At 37.4% G+C, this 6,099-nt stretch overlaps 1 long non-coding RNA gene across 1 annotated transcript; it reads left to right on the top strand.

The window, feature by feature from the left end:
* Window positions 1–2,055: 2,055 nt before the first annotated feature.
* On the top strand, window positions 2,056–5,840 carry LOC130721847 (uncharacterized). Its single transcript, XR_009013671.1, has 3 exons — window positions 2,056–2,410; window positions 3,890–3,980; window positions 5,486–5,840. It is a non-coding gene; the product is annotated as an uncharacterized LOC130721847 (long non-coding RNA).
* Window positions 5,841–6,099: the final 259 nt, after the last annotated feature.

Raw genomic sequence — 6,099 nt, 5'->3', positions numbered from 1 at the left:
GATTTCACAGAATTAAGATCGAATTCAAGGAATTGCACCCAATACACTTCGGGCGCAAGAAGATCAGTAAGGTAAGTCAATCAAAATCAACTAATGCATAGAAGGCCAATTGCTTTGTGTTGTGAGTTGTGAGTTGTGACTGTGATTGTATATGATAGTTGATAAAGAAATAAAATATAAACACTCTTCAATAATATCAAATATCAGTTACTCCGTTTAATAACTTTTTATAAGATATTAATTTACAATTATATTATTGTTGATATCGAAAATTTGAATTCAGAAAAGTGAGAATAAGGAGTTCGATGTCAAGACAAAAGACCTGAGATGGGTTGCTCTTGAGTTTTGAAGGGTTAAGGAGGATATCGAAACGCAACATACCACATGGAGCCGTGATCAGGAAAGGTCGCAAATGCAGCTAAGTTATGATAGTGTCTCGAGAAATCCCAGGTCAAGCCATGTCATGTTCGAAAAGACGAAAAAAGTTCTCAGAAGGTTGGTCAAGAAGTCACAACACTTAGACAAAAAACTTGTTTCGGCATCAAACTTGTTTTCAAATTTCAAATTACAATTCCTCAGAATTGAAATTTTCCAAGTTATCACTGGATAATTTGACGTTTTACAACTTATTTTGCCATCAAGCGAGATTTCAAACTTACCCTTCACAGACACTCAACACAACATTGCTTGTAAACCACCAAATTTAAAAGAACCCAAAGTTCGAGATCTAATCTAAATCCCATATTCTCCTTTGAATCCATTTAATTGGACTTGTAGACATGTAAATACTTGTTATATTATATTATCAATTACTTGAACAAAAGAACTTTGTAAAATGATGGGTAAAAGTAATGAATGCAATAAAGGCAAAAATATTAGAGACTTCAATATGAGCCCGTTTGGTACACCGTATTATGCATGATAGTATAAGCTTATACAATACATTATTGACTTATCAATTGTTTGGTACTCACATTGTATTGCATAAGCTTATACATCAATCCCCTCTTATACATTAAAATGATGGATTATTTAATCCACCCTATAGATGATGGATAAGGCATGGTATGAGTGCGATCTATAAACTACTTGAATATATTTAATCAACCGCTACCCTCCACCACCACGGCCGTCACCACTACCACCACCACTGCGGCCACCAACGTCATCATCACCACCACCACCATGCTCCACCACCACCATCGTTGATACCATAATCGTTATCACTACTACTACCACCATCACCACCCGCCAGCCGCTGCAACCACCACCCTCCACCAACGCCGCCACCACCCTCTACCACCATCGCCGCCACCGCCCTCCACCACCACTACCGCTACAGTCACCACTACCACCGTCAACGCCACCACCACCATGTTCCACCACTGCCACCATTGTTGATACCGTCATTGTTAGCTCCACTGCCACCACCATCGCTGACTGTAAGACCCACATTTTTGAATTAGAATAATTAATTAATTTCCGACTCACGCCAAAGATGTTGTGTAAGCGTGAGAGGAGTCTGAACAAATAGTTTTTCTATTAGGAGCTTCAAACGAAGATTCCACACGCGTGTACCAATTTATTTCGATGTTTCTAATCTTTTTCCAGAATGAAGTTTCTTCATCCGACGTCAATTGCAAAAAGCAGTTCTGCGGCATATTTCGGAGCACACTGCGTTTAATCAATTTTCTCATTTAAAATGAACCCGGAGCAAGTATCGACCTTTTATGGAAGGATACTTAGCTTAAATGCATAATATGACAACGTCATATTTGTTCTAATTGTCTAACAATTATTCTTTAGCTTAATTCTTACTCATTTCGTTGTCTATGGATCATTTTAATTTGCTCAAAGTGATCCTAATTTATAATTTTATCATTCCATTAAGCTCCTCATAATTTTTGGGATAATAATATATCATCTCTATATTTTTCTCTTAACTCTATTAACTAAATCCTTCAGTGTCTGAATCAATCCGTACCGATTTATAAAATATATTCTAAAAATATCTTCTAAATATCTAATCATCATCCTAATCCCCTTCACGTTCTCACTCTCTTCTGCCGACCTCACCATCCTTTTCTTCTTCTTATTCTACCACTCTTCTCCTTCACGCTCATTTCCTTTCTCTGGCAGCAGCATCTTCTTCTTTCATTTTCTTTGAGCAACACCATGCTCCATGCACATAATCTATAGCCTATTTTTGATTTAAAACACAGATGTTAATGTAACTTTAGAAGCATGGGAGATTCCATATTAAAGCTTAAGGCAGATCTTTGTGTATTAATTGAATAGTATGAAGCATAATTGAGATTCACCTTACAACAGCACACCACCACCATGTCCTTTTCTTCCTCACCTACAACCATGGCAGCACCTCTTCATCACTAAGTTTCTCCTTCACGCAGTAAGCCACTTTTCTCTCTCTCTCTCTTTTTGATTGAACTTGCACAGCTAAGCTTCTATTGGTCCCTTTTCGTTTGGGTTCCTTCTTCCACATGATTAATTGCATCATAGCTTGACAGGTTGATGTAGATCTACGTGAAAAGAAAAATGTTAGGCTCATCTAAGTTTTGTGAACTTTGCTTTTGAATTGATAGGCCTTGAAACAAATGAATGATTGATTGGTAATATAAGTAGTGGATAAGCTCATGTTGATGAAATATAATTTATAAAAACCACTATATTATGTTTAAGTACTTACATTAGAAATGATAGAGATGATTTTGGCATCATAGTCCAGTTGTGATCAAGGTGCTTTTAGTTAACAAGCGAAATCAAACTAGCCTATGCAAATTCATTGCAGTCATCTTTTGGCCCTTGTTGGAGGTTATCACGAGCTATGGACCTTTAAATTTTGATAAAGTAGTTGTTAAATATAGTTTACTCCTGGCTAAATATCTTCTATACTTATCATCAGATATTATACTGCACTCTGTAGAAGCCTTAGACATTCTTTTGCTGGTATAGCTTGATGGATTAATTGAATCAGCTATAAGTTCTTTTCTATGTTTAATTGTATGCATTGAAGAAAATATCCCAAATTCTGTTCTTCTTGTAATCTGTCATCAGAGAGTTCAAAAGTTCAAAAGCCTCATGTCTTCTTCTATGCCTCTAATTTACTTTAGTTCAGTAAGTTCTTCACTGATTTTTCCTACTCTTCTTCCACCGAATTTGGTTGTCATTGTCTTCTTGAGTTTTCTCCAACAGTATCCTTATTCTCCTTCACCGAGTTGAATCAATGGATGGTATATCCGCCCATGCTTATTAGTAATCTAGTCGAAATTGTTGACTAAGTATTGATATACTAGGCACTCCTTTTAGATTGGTGATCATTTGGCATCATTATGAGTAACTTGTGGCTTTGGTAGCATATCTTTTAGCGTGGTGATCCAAAATTAGTGAAAAGGATTTCAAATGAAAGTTAACTTATAGAAATACATGTTGTGTAAATTTCAAAGTGTTTTGGTTCCTGGACTGGTCAGAATTGCAGGTGGAAGTTGGGAAAATTTCCTGCCCGAGTAAGGCCAGACAGCTTGTACTGTTTTGGGCATAACTCCTTGTGTATAAGTCAAATTTGAGTGAAACCACTTTTGTTTGAAAGCTAACTTAAAGGGCTCCAATATGTGAAAGTTTCGGGATTTTAGGATTGCTAGTTTAGTGCAGAACTCACTTTTAATTCACCCCCTGTTATGCTGTCTGCATTCTGTAACAGCGGTAGTATCTGATTTATAATTAATTCCATAAGTGTTCAAACCTTATGAAACTTGTATGGTTAGAAAGATAACTTAAGGGTCTATTATGAGAAAATATTTATATTTTTCTTAGATTTCTAAGTGGTTGAAATTTGGGTGATTAGTGACTAAGTGAGTACGTTTTGCTTAAGGGTTGGAGCAAAAAGCATTGGAATGTTCAAGTTTGGAACTCAAAGTTGGAGCAACTGAGTGTGGACAAAAAAAGAAGGAGAATCGGCGAAGGTAAGGGCAACTCTCCTAGCTATTAGCTATATGCTTAGGTGTCGAAGAATCGGCAATTGTTAAATGATATTGATATGTGAAGCTTATGCTTCTGTTGACTGCTGAAGCTTCGGCCGTTTACTGAGATTTCAGTCTTATTTCTTTTAATGGATAGACATTTGCTATTTCTTGAATTAGGTATGTGCATAAACATGAAGTTATGCCAAAACCTTATGATTATATCGATTGTAAATGCGGAGTGTTATAAGAATTAGCAAGTAGGACCCGACGGAAGGTCTGAGCTACTGCTGACATGATGGATCGAGGCTTTCTCAGGAAAGAGAACTTGGGGATGATATTGATCTTTTGACTTGTTAGATTTTGAAACAAGTGAATGCATAAGACTTGATTTGAGAATAAATTCCATAATGAATTAACTCAAAATAGAACACTTTGAATAATAAAGATAACCCATTTTGAGGAAAACTTAGGATATGAAATGAGTTCGAAAATGGGAAGGGTCAAAGATTCGAGGTTCGAGGAAAGATAATGATTCGAGTTGTGAACATCATGAAGAGGAGCCGTTATGAGTAGAACCGCCATTAAGTGCAGGTGCTACTCCTTGTGTGAAGTGATTGGTCAAAGGACCGACGTTTACCTTAGGGAAAAACGATAGAGACATGAACCATAGCTAGACACGTATCCGGGTGAGGACGAATCGTGGTTTGCTAGCTCTTGCATACCTGCATGACTTGATTAAGGGGCTTGTCCTTAATCCTATTAATTATTCTTTGATTAAGAGGTTTGTCATTAATCATATTATTTATCCATCGATTAGAGAGGATGGACCTTAATCGTATTGTTCACCCCTGGATTAAAGTGGTGGGGACCTTAATCCTATTAATTACTCTTGATTAAGGGGTATGACCTTAATCATATTATTCGTTATTGGATTAAAGAGGATGGACCTTAATCCTATTATTTGCTTGTGGATTAAAGTGGCTGGACCTTAATCCTATTTTTGCTATTTGATTAAAGTGGTTGGACCTTAATCATATTATTTGTCCTTGGATTTAAGTGGCTGGACCTTAATCTTATTATGTGTTAGTTGATTTAGAGGATTGACCTTAGTCATACTAATTGTTATTTGCTTAAGAGGTTAGACCTTAACTCCTATTACTTGGATCGATTAAGGGGCTAGTCCTTGATCCTGTTATCTGTTTGCTAATTAGAGAGTATACACTTCATCGTGTTAGATGATTGACCCCTGGGTCGTGCGTTTACATTAGTGGGACGCGGTGTTGCCCTGGCAAGAAATGAAGATACACCAATGCCAGGCGGCGAGTGATGGACTGATGACTTGACGTTCAAAGGATAGAGATCGACTTATGCTGTGTCTAATTATTATTCACAAGCTACTTAACTATGCTAGATCTAGCTAGGACTTATATTACATTACTCTAGGAAGTTGACCCTTTCTTGCCTTGTTTGCTTTGTTTGTGTATGGGCGGTCGGCAAACTGCCAGGCCCTAACAGGTGTTGCTGTGAGTAGCTGTTGATCGCTGTCAGGAGGTGATTGAATTGATTTACGGGATGACTTTTTGGAGTGAGTAGATTAACCGAAGACTGGTAGGAGTAATAGTTAGATGTAAGGCTAGAGCCTTGGGTAGAGAAGCTTACTGTTATTGGTTAAAGCTTATAGGGATGGTTGTATAACTTACTTTGGCTTTGGGTAGGTTCCGATGCATTGCTCTTCTGCAACTCTCCAGTGCGGGGATTGTAGGAAGTATATTGGACTTAGGGTGTTATCGCATTCTGAACCTTGTTGTCTGTTAAGGCATTACGTTATTGTATATTACATGTATTGAACATCCGTCGTCACTCACGAGTGCTTGCCTTGTTAAGGCTAGATGTATGGGTTTGGGCAAGTATATGCATATCAAGTTTTGGAAATGTTTTAGAAAACAAATGAAAAAAAAAATATACCCTTATTTGTAAATCCTTTTGTAAAATCATTTCATTTTATTTAATAGGTTACTAATTGTGACCCCCAAAAGTTGGGGTGTTACACTGACGCCGCCACCACCCTCTACCACAACCACTGTCACCACCGTCGCCACCACCCTCCACCATTGTCACC

The sequence above is a fragment of the Lotus japonicus genome, chromosome 6 (genome assembly GCF_012489685.1).
Source record: "Lotus japonicus ecotype B-129 chromosome 6, LjGifu_v1.2".
NCBI lineage: Eukaryota > Viridiplantae > Streptophyta > Magnoliopsida > Fabales > Fabaceae > Lotus > Lotus japonicus.
This window is presented reverse-complemented; position numbering and strand designations above follow the sequence as displayed.